At 39.6% G+C, this 14,601-nt stretch overlaps 1 long non-coding RNA gene across 2 annotated transcripts in view; it reads left to right on the top strand.

Annotated features, from left to right (window-relative positions):
- LOC147578382 (uncharacterized) overlaps positions 1-14,601 on the top strand; it is a 67,998-nt gene that overhangs the window by 39,273 nt on the left and 14,124 nt on the right. The window contains exons 2-3 of one of the 2 annotated variants that reach the window (XR_015254252.1): positions 1,618-1,658; positions 4,195-4,636. This is a non-coding gene — a long non-coding RNA (uncharacterized LOC147578382). Of the gene's footprint in view, positions 1-1,617; positions 1,659-4,194; positions 4,637-14,601 lie in introns of those variants that run through there. The other variant, XR_015254253.1, reaches the window with a different exon arrangement.

Here is a 14,601-nt window from a genome sequence, read left to right on the forward strand (position 1 = left end):
CTCCACTCTTTTCTTGTTTATGTGGTTCCTTATGAGAAGTCTAATATAATTTTTATCCTCATTTCTGTGTAAGTTTTTTTTTTTTCAGATTTCACTCAAGATTCTCTCTGTGTTGTTAGTGTTCTCTGAGCTCCATGTTTTTTGGCCTGTCATTAATTTTGGAAAATTCTTAGTCACTGTTATTTCAAGTATTTCTTATGGCATCCTCTCTCTTCTCTATCTGGTATTTCAATTACATGAACGTTACACTTTTTAATAACTTCCCTGACTTTTTGGATCTCTTAGAGCTATTATATTTAAAAAATTTTTTTGTCGTTGCATTTAGGTTGGAAAGTTGCTATTAACTTTTCTTAAAAATTACTGATTCTTTGTGCTGAGCCTACTGATGAGCCTGTAAAAGGTATTCTTCATTATTTTTTTCTGTGATTTTGATGCCAATGATTTTCTTTTGATTATTTTTTATAGTTTCCGTTTCTCTGGTGACAATTCATATCTGATTTTGCAAATTTTGTACTTTATGCATTAGAGTCCTTAACATGTTAATTCTTTTACATTCCTTGCCTGCTAATTTCAACATCTGTGTCCCATATGAATATGGCTTTTATACTTTCTTTGTCTCTTTGTCAAAAACTGTTTGTTCTTATGTTTTTGCATGCTTTGTGATTTTTTTTTTTTGTTGCAAGCAGACATGTTCTAGTGGGTAACTGGTGCTGAGATAGCAGGTCTTTAGTGTGAGAATTCGTGCTATTTTTTTTAATTTTATTTATTTTGAGAGAGGGAGAGAGAGCAGGGGAGGTTCAGAGACAGGGAGAGTCAGAGAACCCCAAACAGTCTTCGTGCTATCAGCACAGAGCCAAATGCAGGGATTGATCCCAGAAGATCATGACTTGAGCCAAAACTAAGAGTCAGACACTTAACTGACTGAGCAACCCAGGCTCCCTCTGCTGTTATTTCTAGGAGGTGAGATGTATTTAATTCTTGTTGTAGTTGTCAGCGCTAGTGTCTTCAAATTTTCATCTCTCATCTTGGTTTGAGGCTTCCCTATAAACTACCCCTCAAAGAAAAGTTGTCTTGTAGCTCTTTCCAATGTAATCCACTGTAATTTTGGAGAATTGGTGTGGGGAAAGGGTTTGGGTATGGGAGCATTTTAGAATCTTTTGATGAAGGCTCGTAATTCAGTGGCTTTTTCTCAGGCAGTAGTCTTGACACAACTTTCTCCCACTTCCCCTTCCCTCTGATTCCTTTCCTTGACTGCATCATGCTTGTGCCCAGCTGACTTTGTTTTATTTCTTCTTATGTGAGATAGGGAGGCCAAAGGAAATTGGACTCAGGAAGAATACCATTCCCAGATTGGATAGGGCTTCAGAATTGTGCCCTGGTAAAGTCATTCCCCCTGGAGACTAAGGGGAAGAAGAAGGTTGTGGGTATGTTTGACAATTAATATTTCCATTCCCCTTCCAGTGTATTTTTCACAGATCCTTATCATAAGAACCTTATAAAAGAAAGACTCATGGAGGTGTGAAAGCCCCTAATACAGAAGCTTCCCTGGAGTTTCCCATTCAATTAGTCCACATTCAACCTCCAGTAAGTTCTCAAAATGACCATTTATTTCTACAGGTTTGTGACTTCAGAGGCTTAAACCATGTAAACAACTCCAGGTAAGCAACTCTTGGGTGCTGGAAATCTCTGGATGTGTCTGTCTCTCCAGATTTCAGGGTGGTTGTTTGCCTTGTGACCTCAGTTTTCTGATGGGTTCAAGTTTACCTAGCTTTTTTTCTGGTAAGGATGGTAGTGATGATTTCCAAGCTCATTACAAGTTCATCTCTGGATTAACATCATTTTTTTTTTTTATTTTGAGAAAGAGCACAAGTGGGGAGGGGCAGAGGGAGAAGGGGAGAGAGAGAGAGAGAGAGAGGGAGAGAGAAAATCTTAAGCAGGTTTCACACAGTGTGGAGCCTGGTATGGGGCTCAATCTCACAATGGTGAGATCAAGACCTGAGCCAAAATCAAGAGTCAGATGCTTAATTGACTGAGCCACCCAGGCACACTGAACATGAATTATTTTTAATGTTTTCTGTCTTACTACTCTGCACTGAATTCTGGCCAGTGTCTTCAAATCTTTCTAGTACTACTATACTTAATCCCACTGTTATCTTTTTCATTCAATGAAAATATATGTGCACTTGAATTTTAAAATTCAAATAATAATTCAAAATTATTTAGCTTTTTTTTTTCCAACGTTTTTTATTTATTTTTGGGACAGAGAGAGACAGCATGAACGGGGGAGGAGCAGAGAGAGAGGGAGACACAGAATCGGAAACAGGCTCCAGGCTCTGAGCCATCAGCCCAGAGCCTGACGCGGGGCTCGAACTCACGGACTGCGAGATCGTGACCTGGCTGAAGTCGGACGCTTAACCGACTGCACCACCCAGGCGCCCCAGAATTATTTAGCTTTTATTCAAATATTCCTGTTTAATAAACACTGCCCTTTCCTGCTCTTCAGTCATCCCTTCCAATACTTTTAAATGTACTTATATTTAATTTTATTGCTCTACATCTTCCTTGACCATATGCTCTGAGGTGTGAACAGTAGGAGAGTGGGAACATGTAGTTCAGAGACTCCACTTTGTAGTCAGGGTGAGCTGGTTCAAAATCTTCATGCCAACACAGAGATGGTGTGATCTTGGGGAAGCTTCCTCCAAAATATAGATGTCTCACTTGCGAAATGCTAATATTAATAACTGAGAATTCATCAGTAATGGAAGTCTACTTCAGTGTCTAGCACTCTTATTTTAGACATGCTGATGTTTATTCTCATATCTTACCTAACTGATGTTGTCTAGGTTATCAAAGATGATCTAATTCCTTAATAAATAGATCCAGACAACCCCCAGACCCTTACTCCATCTTCAAGTACTCCTCTCAGCCTCAGGGCTAGTGCTGATGGAAATGCTGGGATGGAGGGTGCGCTTCTCACTGTCCCCAGGCTTGTTCCCCCTCTTGCAGCAGTTAGGCCCTTGTGCTCAGCCCCACTTGATTGAGTAATTATTCATCTTTCCCCCACATTTTCACAGTTTTAACTGAACCTGGATGCTGTCCCATGATAGTTGAGTGTTGATTTTCCTGGAGTTGGCATTGAGCTCAGCTTCTGTATTTGAGGCAAATTTCTCGGTGCCAAGGGTACAGTAGACAGAAAAGGACACTATACACATAGGGATTATATGCCAATGGGGAAACAGCACAGACACTTAAACCAACTCAATTACCAAATAACAGAATCACCAAGAAGGTAAATCTGGGCTAGGTAGAGAGAGTGGTAAGTGAGGTATTCTCTGGGTGAATGGGGACAGTCCTTTGTACTACCTTAAGCAATTGAACCTGAGACTTTGTAGCATCAGACTCAGTTGTCTTCTTCCAACACCCTTCCCTCCCCCAAGCCACCCTTTCTGGTTCTTACAGCTGTCTTTTGCCTTTTTGTCTTCCAGGGATCCACAGTGTGGGGCCCCATGAAGTATTAGCCTTTCTCTTTTCATTCAACCTCATAGACTCTAACTGGAAGTGACTGTCATGGCCAAATAAACTAATTTCACCAAAATGTTAATGACTAAAGTTTGCAAACATCTTTCACCATTAAGAAAGATAACTTAAGAGACCCAGATATCAGTTCAAGGGAAAAATTATTTTATAATTCCAGACGTTGCAAGGAAATGTTGGAGAAATATTTTGGTCATTATTATAGATAGGTAGCCTTCCTCTTGCCTTTTCTCAAGAAATGGAGAATACATATGCTTTGCATTTGAGTCCAGCGATTAAATGGGATTGTCACTCATTTCCCCACACTAGGTCATATTTTATTCAACTTTATAAAAGGCAAAAGACATTCCTGCCCAGTTCCAGAACAAGATGGTACAGATTTACTTTTTCTGATGGGTGGTCTTGTCTATACTTCCCTACAAATACAACTAAATTCCTTGCAAGTTATATAACAAACAATGAGATAGTTCTGAAGACTAGAGAGAAGAAAGTAAAAGGTTAGGGACTTTAGGGCTTGAGTACCAGTGGTTTGTGAGTTACCAGTACTTCATTTTTATCTCCCATGTGCTCTTGAATTGGGCATCATGCAGGCTTGAAAGCCAACATCCTCCCCTACCCCCAAGAAAAGACAAATGAAAAGCCTTCTCTCCATGTCCACAGGATTGGGAAAAGAGAAGCCCAAGCAGGACCAAGTGTGGAATCCCACTCCTGTTTCACAAAGGGAGTTCCAGTGGGTGGTCTGAACTAGTCTCACCATCTCCCTTCATTCCACAACTTAGACTCAAGTGTCAAATCCACACCAGCATCAGCCAAGCCCTGGTCATCCCAGTCAATACCACACAACCAGTTTACTGGCAGAAGGACCAGTCTATCCACAGTGACAGCATCAAAGAAGCCCTACACTCAGGGGCATGAGACAACTCATGCCCAGTGGCTTCTGCCCTTCCTTTGCCCAGAATGTTGTAGGGACTGTTGAATGCCCAGAGATGTGCCTTCCACCACTGCAGATGGCGTTAGCAGGGAATGAGGGGGAGAACCAGTCACAGTTGAAGAATAAAGCAGAGAGAAACAAATTGGACAATTATCTACTAAACTTGAAGATTTAAATAGGACCCATATAATAATATATAATATAATAAACAAAATGTAGAGAGCACAATAAAAAAATAACATGTCATAGAAAGAACTGGTAAACCACAAGTGGAATGAGAAAAGATAATCAAATGGTGCTAGTCCCAAAAAGAACCAGACGTTGAAATTATCTGACAAGGATTTTATTTATTTAATTTATTTTTTTTACTTGAAAACTTTTTATTTATTCATTTTCTTCTTTTTTTTCCAATATATGAAATTTATTGTCAAATTGGTTTCCATACAACACCCAGTGCTCATCCCAAAAGGTGACCTCCTCAATACCCATCACCCACCCTCCGCTCCCTCCCACCGCCCATCAACCCTCAGTTTGTCTTCAGTTTTTAAGAGTCTCTTATGATTTGGCTCTCTCCCACTCTAACCTCTTTTTTTTCCCTTCCCCTCCCCCATGGGTTTCTGTTAAGTTTCTCAGGATCCACATAAGAGTGAACACATATAGTATCTGTCTTTCTCTGTATGGCTTATTTCACTTAGCATAACACTCTCCAGTTCCATCCACGTTGCTACAAAGGGCCGTATTTCATTCTTTCTCATTGCCCTGTAGTACTCCACTGTGTATATAAACCACAATTTCTTCATCCATTCATCAGTTGATGGACAATTAGGCTCTTTCCATAATTTGACTATTGTTGAGAGTGCTGCTATAAACATTGGGGTACAAGTGCCCTTATGCATCAGTACTCCTGTATCCCTTGAATAAATTCTTAACAGTGCTACTGCTGGGTCATAGGGTAGGTCTATTTTTAATTTTTTGAGGAACTTCCACACTGTTTTCCAGAGTGGCTGCACCAGTTTGCATTCCCATCAACAGTGCAAGAGGGTTCACGTTTCTCCCCATCCTCTCCAGCATCTATAGTCTCCTGATTTGTTCATTTCGGCCACTCTGACTGGTGTGAGGTGATATCTGAGTGTGGTTTTGATTTGTATTTCCCTGATGAGGAGTGATGTTGAGCATCTTTTCATGTGCCTGTTGGCCATCTGGATGTCTTCTTTAGAGAAGTGTCTATTCATGTTTTCTTCCCATTTCTTCACTGGGTTATTTGTTTTTCGGGTGTGGAGTTTGGTGAGCTCTTTATAGATTTTGGATACTAGCCCTTTGTCTGACACGGATTTTAAAGATGCCATCATAAATAAACTTCAATAATCAAGTAGAAAATCTCTTGAAACAGATGGAAAAACTCAGCAAATATATAAAAGAACCAAATGGAAATCATAAAACTGAAAATTAAACTAAAATAAAAAAAAAACATGCTGGTTGGACAAGATACTACAGTCAAGGTAACAGATAATAGAAGCAGTAAACTTGAAGATAGATCAATAATATTTACTTAATCAACCATAGAGAGAAAATCAATGAAGAAAAATTGAACAGAGCCTTGATAACATATGAAATAACTTAATAATAATAATAATATCTAAAATTTGTATCATCAGAGTTGAAGGAGTACAAATTCATGGCTGAAAAAAGCATTTAATCAAATAATCACTTAAAAATCCCCAAACACGGCATTAGACATACACCCACAGATCTAATATGCTGAGAGGATTTCAAGATAAACTAAAAAAATCATGCCATGATACATCATGTTTAAATTTCTGTAAACTGGGGACAAAGAAAAAATATTCTAAAAGCAACTGCTTTTCTTATAGGTGAAAACAATTTAAATGATGGAAAATTTATCCTCTTAAACCATGGTGGCCAGAAGAAGTGACATAACATTTTTAAAGTGCTTATAAGAAAGAACTATAAATTCCAAGTCCTATACCAACAAAAATTTCCTTCAAGATTTAAGAGAAATGAGGAAATTCTCAGATGAAGAAAAGCCAAGAGAACTTGTTGATAACTGACTGATCCTTAAAGCATAACTGAAGGAAGATTTCCCCCCAAAAACAAAACAAAAGAAACATCTTGGAAAATTCATGAAGAAAAATAGAATAATTAAATGTGTAAAAGTAGAAGTAAACATAATAGATTTTCTGTTTATGATTTCCTTAGTGATATTTTAAGTTTGAAACAAAAATTGTAACATCATCTGATGCAGTGCTCAATGTAGAGAAAAGACTTAAGGCAATTATACTTAATAAGTGGTGATATGAGGGAACCTAATGTAAATAAAGTTTCGATACTTCACACGTAGTGATAAAACATGGACACTGGTAGGTTTTGGTATTTTAAATTTGTATATGGCAATATCTAAGGTAAACATTAAAAACTCTATAAAACACCGTGCTCAAAATCATTGAAAATAAATAATAAATTTCATAAAATGTTCAAGTAACAGAAGCAAGGAAGAAAACAGAGGTATGAGCAACAGAAAGATTAAGCAAAAGTAATAAAATGGCAGATGTAGGTCTAACATATCAATAATTACCTCAAATGTAATGGTCTGAAAAAGTTTAAAGAGATTGGATTAAAAAACATGAACTAAATATACACTGCATATGAGAAATTCAAGACTCAGACACCCATGTCATAGATAGTTTGAAAACAAAAGGGTGGAAAAAGATATATAATGCAAATATTAACTATAAAAAGTAAGTGTGGCTGTACTTATATCAATTAAAGAAGATTTCAGATAAGAGTTCAGATAAAAAGATGAAACATGATGTTGCATCATAATAAAACAGATTAATTCACCAATGACATATAATGCTAAATGCATATGTACCAACAACAGAGATTCAATATTTATGATACAAACACTATAGTTTTGAAAGGAGACATAAGCAAATCTCCATCCACAGTTGGGGACTTCAATACTCCACTGTCAGTAATTATAGAACTTCTAGGGAGAACAACAGCAAGGATATGGAAGGACTGAATAACATTGAACCATCAAGTTTGAATCAACATTAATAGAGCCACAAAGCAACAATGTAAGCTTCTGTCTCAAGATTAGAACTAAATACACCCGAAAGAAGAGGAAGGAAATAATAATAATAAAAAAAAGAAATGAATGCAATTGAAAACAGGAAAACAACAGGAAAAATCAATGAGGCAAAATTTTGTCTAAAATTAAAAAATATATAAAACGATAACAATACTTACAAGGATAAAAATGGAGACAAAAATCACCAATATCAAAATAAAACCTGGTATACCACAACAGATCCTGCCATTAAAAGGGTAAGGGGCACCTGGGTGGCTCAGTCTGTTAAGCCTCTGACTCTTGGTTTCAGCTCAGGTCATGATCTCGCGGTTTCGTGAGTTTGAGCCCCGTGTCAGACTCTGTGCTCTCAGCGCAGAGCTTGCTTGGGATTCTCTCTCTCTCCTTCTCTCTCTGCCCCTCCCCCACCTGCACTGTCTCTCTCTTTCACGTAATAAATAAGCTTAAAAAGAGAGAGGGAAGTCGTGAGCATGGAGAGAGGGAAGATGGCGGCGTAGGAGGACGCTGGGCTCACCGCGCGTCCTGCTGATCACTTAGATTCCACCTACACCTGCCTAAATAACCCAGAAAACCGCCAGAGGATTAGCAGAACGGAGTCGCAGGAGCCAAGCGCAGACCAGAGGCCCACGGAAGAGGGTAGGAAGGGCGGCGAGGCGGAGCGCGCTCCACGGACTGGCGGGAGGGAGCCGGGGCGGAGGGGCGGCTCGCCGGCCAAGCAGAGCCCCCGAGTCTGGCTTGCAAAAAGCGGAGGGGCCTGACAGACTGTGTTCCGACAGCAAGCGCGACATAGCGGCTGGGAGGTCATAAGTTAACAGCTCTGCTCAGAAAGCAGGAAGGCTGGAGGACAAAGGGAAGGGAGCTGCTGAGCCCCCGGACGACAGAGCTCAGTTTGGTGGGGAACAAAGGCGCTCGCCAGCGCCATCTCCCCCGCCCATCCCCCAGCCAAAATCCCAAAGAGAACCAGTTCCTGCCAGGGAACTTGCTCGCTCTGCGCAAACACCCAACTCTGCGCTTCTGCGGAGCCAAACCTCCGGCAGCGGATCTGACTCCCTCCTGCTGCCACAGGGCCCCTCCTGAAGAGGATCACCTAAGGAGAAGCAAGCTAAGCCTGCCCCTCCTGCCCCCATGCACCTTGCCTACCCACCCCAGCTAAGACGCCAGATCCCCAGCATCACAAGCCTGGCAGTGTGCAAGTAGCCCAGACAGACCACCCCACCCCACAGTGAATCCCGCCCCTAGGAGAGGGGAAGAGAAGGCACGCACCAGTCTGACTGTGGACACAGCGGTGGGCTGGGGGCAGACATCAGGTCTGACTGTGGCTCCGCCCACCAACTCCAGTTATACACCACAGCACAGGGGAAGTGCCCTGCAGGTCCTCACCACGCCAGGGACTATCCAAAATGACCAAGCGGAAGAATTCCCCTCAGAAGAATCTCCAGGAAATAACAACAGCTAATGAGCTGATCAAAAAGGATTTAAATAATATAACAGAAAGTGAATTTAGAATAATAGTCATCAAATTAATCGCTGGGCTTGAAAACAGTATAGCTGACAGCAGAGACTCTCTTGCTACAGAGATCAAGGGACTAAGGAACAGTCACGAGGAGCTGAAAAACGCTTTAAACGAAATGCATAACAAAATGGAAACCACCACGGCTCGGATTGAAGAGGCAGAGGAGAGAATAGGTGAACTAGAAGATAAAGTTATGGAAAAAGAGGAAGCTGAGAAAAAGAGAGATAAAAAAATCCAGGAGTATGAGGGGAAAATTAGAGAACTAAGTGATACACTAAAAAGAAATAATCTACGCATAATTGGTATCCCAGAGGAGGAAGAGAGAGGGAAAGGTGCTGAAGGGGTACTTGAAGAAATAATAGCTGAGAACTTCCCTGAAGTGGGGAAGGAAAAAGGCATTGAAATCCAAGAGGCACAGAGAACTCCCTTCAGACGTAACTTGAATCGATCTTCTGCACGACATATCATAGTGAAACTGGCAAAATACAAGGATAAAGAGAAAATTCTGAAAGCAGCAAGGGGTAAACGTGCCCTCACATATAAAGGGAGACCTATAAGACTCGTGACTGATCTCTCTTTTGAAACTTGGCAGGCCAGAAAGAATTGGCATGAGATTTTCAGTGTGCTAGACAGAAAAAATATGCAGCCAAGAATCCTTTATCCAGCAAGTCTGTCATTTAGAATCGAAGGAGAGATAAAGGTCTTCCCAAACAAACAAAAACTGAAGGAATTTGTCACCACTAAACCAGCCCTACAAGAGATCCTAAGGGGGTACCTGTGAGACAAAGTACCAGAGACATCACTACAAGCATAAAACATACAGACATCACAATGACTCTAAACCCATACCTTTCTATAATAACACTGAATGTAAATGGATTAAATGCGCCAACCAAAAGACATAGGGTATCAGAATGGGTAAAAAAACAAGACCCATCTATTTGCTGTCTACAAGAGACTCATTTTAGACCTGAGGACACCTTTAGATTGAGAGTGAGGGGATGGAGAACTATTTATCATGCTACTGGAAGCCAAAAGAAAGCTGGAGTAGCCATCCTTATATCAGACAAACTAGACTTTAAATTAAAGGCTGTAACAAGAGATGAAGAAGGACATTATATAATAGTGACAGGGTCTATCCATCAGGAAGAGCTAACAATTATAAATGTCTATGCGCCAAATACCGGAGCGCCCAAATATATAAAACAATTACTCATAAACATAAGCAACCTTATTGAGAAGAATGTGGTAATTGCAGGGGACTTTAACACCCCACTTACAGAAATGGATAGATCATCTAGACACACGGTCAATAAAGAAACAAGGGCCCTGAATGAGACATTGGATCAGATGGACTTGACAGATATATTTAGAACTCTGCATCCCAAAGCAACAGAATATACTTTCTTCTCGAGTGCACATGGAACATTCTCCAAGATAGATCATATACTGGGTCACAAAACAGCCCTTCATAAGTTTACAAGAATTGAAATCATACCATGCATACTTTCAGACCACAATGCTATGAAGCTTGAAATCAACCACAGAAAAAAGTCTGGAAAACCTCCAAAAGCGTGGAGGTTAAAGAACACCCTACTAACGAATGAGTGGGTCAACCAGGCAATTAGAGAAGAAATTAAAAAATATATGGAAACAAACGAAAATGAAAATACAACAATCCAAACGCTTTGGGACACAGCGAAGGCAGTCCTGAGGGGAAAATACATTGCAATCCAGGCCTATCTCAAGAAACAAGAAAAATCCCAAATACAAAATCTAACAGCACACCTAAAGGAACTAGAAGCAGAACAGCAAAGGCAGCCTAAACCCAGCAGAAGAAGAGAAATAATAAAGATCAGAGCAGAAATAAACAATATAGAATCTAAAAAAACTGTAGAGCAGATCAATGAAACCAAGAGTTGGTTTTTTGAAAAAATAAACAAAATTGACAAACCTCTAGCCAGGCTTCTCAAAAAGAAAAGGGAGATGACCCAAATAGATAAAATCATGAATGAAAATGGAATGATTACAACCAATCCCTCAGAGATACAAACAATTATCAGGGAATACTATGAAAAATTATATGCCAACAAATTGGACAACATGGAAGAAATGGACAAATTCCTGAACACCCACACTCTTCCAAAACTCAATCAGGAGGAAATAGAAAGCTTGAACAGACCCATAACCAGCGAAGAAATTGAATCGGTTATCAAAAATCTCCCAACAAATAAGAGTCCAGGACCAGATGGCTTCCCAGGGGAGTTCTACCAGACGTTTAAAGCAGAGATAATACCTATCCTTCTCAAGCTATTCCAAGAAATAGAAAGGGAAGGAAAACTTCCAGACTCATTCTATGAAGCCAGTATTACTTTGATTCCTAAACCAGACAGAGACCCAGTAAAAAAAGAGAAATACAGGCCAATATCCCTGATGAATATGGATGCCAAAATTCTCAATAAGATACTAGCAAATCGAATTCAACGGCATATAAAAAGAATTATTCACCATGATCAAGTGGGATTCATTCCTGGGATGCAGGGCTGGTTCAACATTCGCAAATCAATCAACGTGATACATCACATTAACAAAAAAAAAGAGAAAAACCATATGATCCTGTCAATCGATGCAGAAAAGGCCTTTGACAAAATCCAGCACCCTTTCTTAATAAAAACTCTAGAGAAAGTCGGGATAGAAGGAACATACTTAAAGATCATAAAAGCCATTTATGAAAAGCCCACAGCTAACATCATCCTCAACAGGGAAAAACTGAGAGCTTTTTCCCTGAGATCAGGAACACGACAGGGATGCCCACTCTCACCGCTGTTGTTTAACATAGTGCTGGAAGTTCTAGCATCAGCAATCAGACAACAAAAGGAAATCAAAGGCGTCAAAATTGGCAAAGATGAAGTCAAGCTTTCGCTCTTTGCAGATGACATGATATTATACATGGAAAATCCGATAGACTCCACCAAAAGTCTGCTAGAACTGATACATGAATTCAGCAAAGTTGCAGGATACAAAATCAATGTACAGAAATCAGTTGCATTCTTATACACTAACAATGAAGCAACAGAAAGACAAATAAAGAAACTGATCCCATTCACAATTGCACCAAGAAGCATCAAATACCTAGGAATAAATCTAACCAAAGATGTAAAGGATCTGTATGCTGAAAACTATAGAAAGCTTATGAAGATAATTGAAGAAGATTTAAAGAAATGGAAAGACATTCCCTGCTCATGGATTGGAAGAATAAATATTGTCAAAATGTCAATACTACCCAAAGCTATCTACACATTCAATGCAATCCCAATCAAAATTGCACCAGCATTCTTCTCGAAACTAGAACAAGCAATCCTAAAATTCATATGGAACCACAAAAGGCCCCGAATAGCCAAAGTAATTTTGAAGAAGAAGACCAAAGCAGGAGGCATCACAATCCCAGACTTTAGCCTCTACTACAAAGCTGTCATCATCAAGACAGCATGGTATTGGCACAAAAACAGACACATAGACCAATGGAATAGAATAGAAACCCCAGAACTAGACCCACAAACGTATGGCCAACTCATCTTTGACAAAGAAGGAAAGAACATCCAATGGGAAAAAGACAGTCTCTTTAACAAATGGTGCTGGGAGAACTGGACAGCAACATGCAGAAGGTTGAAACTAGACCACTTTCTCACACCATTCACAAAAATAAACTCAAAATGGATAAAGGACCTGAATGTGAGACAGGAAACCATCAAAACCTTAGAGGAGAAAGCAGGAAAAGACCTCTCTGACCTCAGCCGTAGCAATCTCTTACTCGACACATCCCCAAAGGCAAGGGAATTAAAAGCAAAAGTGAATTACTGGGACCTTATGAAGATAAAAAGCTTCTGCACAGCAAAGGAAACAACCAACAAAACTAAAAGGCAACCGACGGAATGGAAAAGATATTTGCAAATGACATATCGGACAAAGGGCTAGTATCCAAAATCTATAAAGAGCTCACCAAACTGCACACCCGAAAAGCAAATAACCCAGTGAAGAAATGGGCAGAAAACATGAATAGACACTTCTCTAAAGAAGACATCCGGATGGCCAACAGGCACATGAAAAGATGTTCAGCGTCGCTCCTTATCAGGGAAATACAAATCAAAACCACACTCAGGTATCACCTCACGCCAGTCAGAGTGGCCAAAATGAACAAATCAGGAGACTATAGATGCTGGCGAGGATGTGGAGAAACGGGAACCCTCTTGCACTGTTGGTGGGAATGCAAATTGGTGCAGCCGTTCTGGAAAGCAGTGTGGAGGTTCCTCAGAAAATTAAAAATAGATCTACCCTATGACCCAGCAATAGCACTGCTAGGAATTTATCCAAGGGACACAGGAGTACTGATGCATAGGGGCACTTGTACCCCAATGTTCATAGCAGCACTCTCAACAATAGCCAAATTATGGAAAGAGCCTAAATGTCCATCAACTGATGAATGGATAAAGAAATTGTGGTTTATATACACAATGGAATACTACGTGGCAATGAGAAAAAATGAAATATGGCCTTTTGTAGCAACGTGGATGGAACTGGAGAGTGTGATGCTAAGTGAAATTAGGCATACAGAGAAAGACAGATACCATATGGTTTCACTCTTATGTGGATCCTGAGAAACTTAACAGGAACCCATGGGGGAGGGGAAGGAAAAAAAAAAAAAGAGGTTAGAGTGGGAGAGAGCCAAAGCATAAGAGACTGTTGAGAACTGAGAACAAACTAAGGGTTGATGGGGGGTGGGAGGGAGGAGAGGGTGGGTGATGAGTATTGAGGAGGGCACCTTTTGGGATGAGCACTGGGTGTTGTATGGAAACCAATTTGACAATAAATTTCATATATAAATTTAAAAAAATAAAAAAAATAAGCTTAAAAAATCTTTAAAAGGGTAGTAAGGAATACTATGAACAAATTTAAACTCTAATTTGACAAGTTAGAAGAAACAGACCAATTCATTAAAAAAACTGCACAAATTACCTAAATTCAGTCAAGATGAAAAGATAATCTGACTAGACCTATAACCATCAAATACATTTAATCTGTAATTAAAATCCCTTTTCCCATTTCTTCAGGTCCAAATGATTTCACTGTAGAATTTTACAAAATATTTGAAAAAGAGTTAACATTTTACACAATCTGTTCCAGGAAAAAGAAGAAAAGGGAATCTTTCCCAACTGGTTTTGTGAGGTCAGGATTACCCTGTTATCAAAACCGAACAGTATATGCCTGCACACCCTGCATGCACACGCACATGCATGCTCCCAATATCTCTCATAAACATGGATGCAAAATCCTCAATACAGTTTTTACAATCTAGCAATGCTTATATAGTCTTCTAACAAGTGGGATATATTCCATATGTACAAGGCTGGTTCAATATTAAAAAAAAATCAATCAGTGCAATTCATCATATGAATAAACTCCAGATCAAAAATCATGATTTTATCAACTGATACAGAAAAAAAAATATTTTGAAAA

The sequence above is a fragment of the Puma concolor genome, chromosome C1, assembly GCF_028749965.1.
Source record: "Puma concolor isolate L17-30 chromosome C1, mPumCon1.1.hap2, whole genome shotgun sequence".
In the NCBI taxonomy this organism is placed as follows: Eukaryota; Metazoa; Chordata; class Mammalia; order Carnivora; family Felidae; genus Puma; species Puma concolor.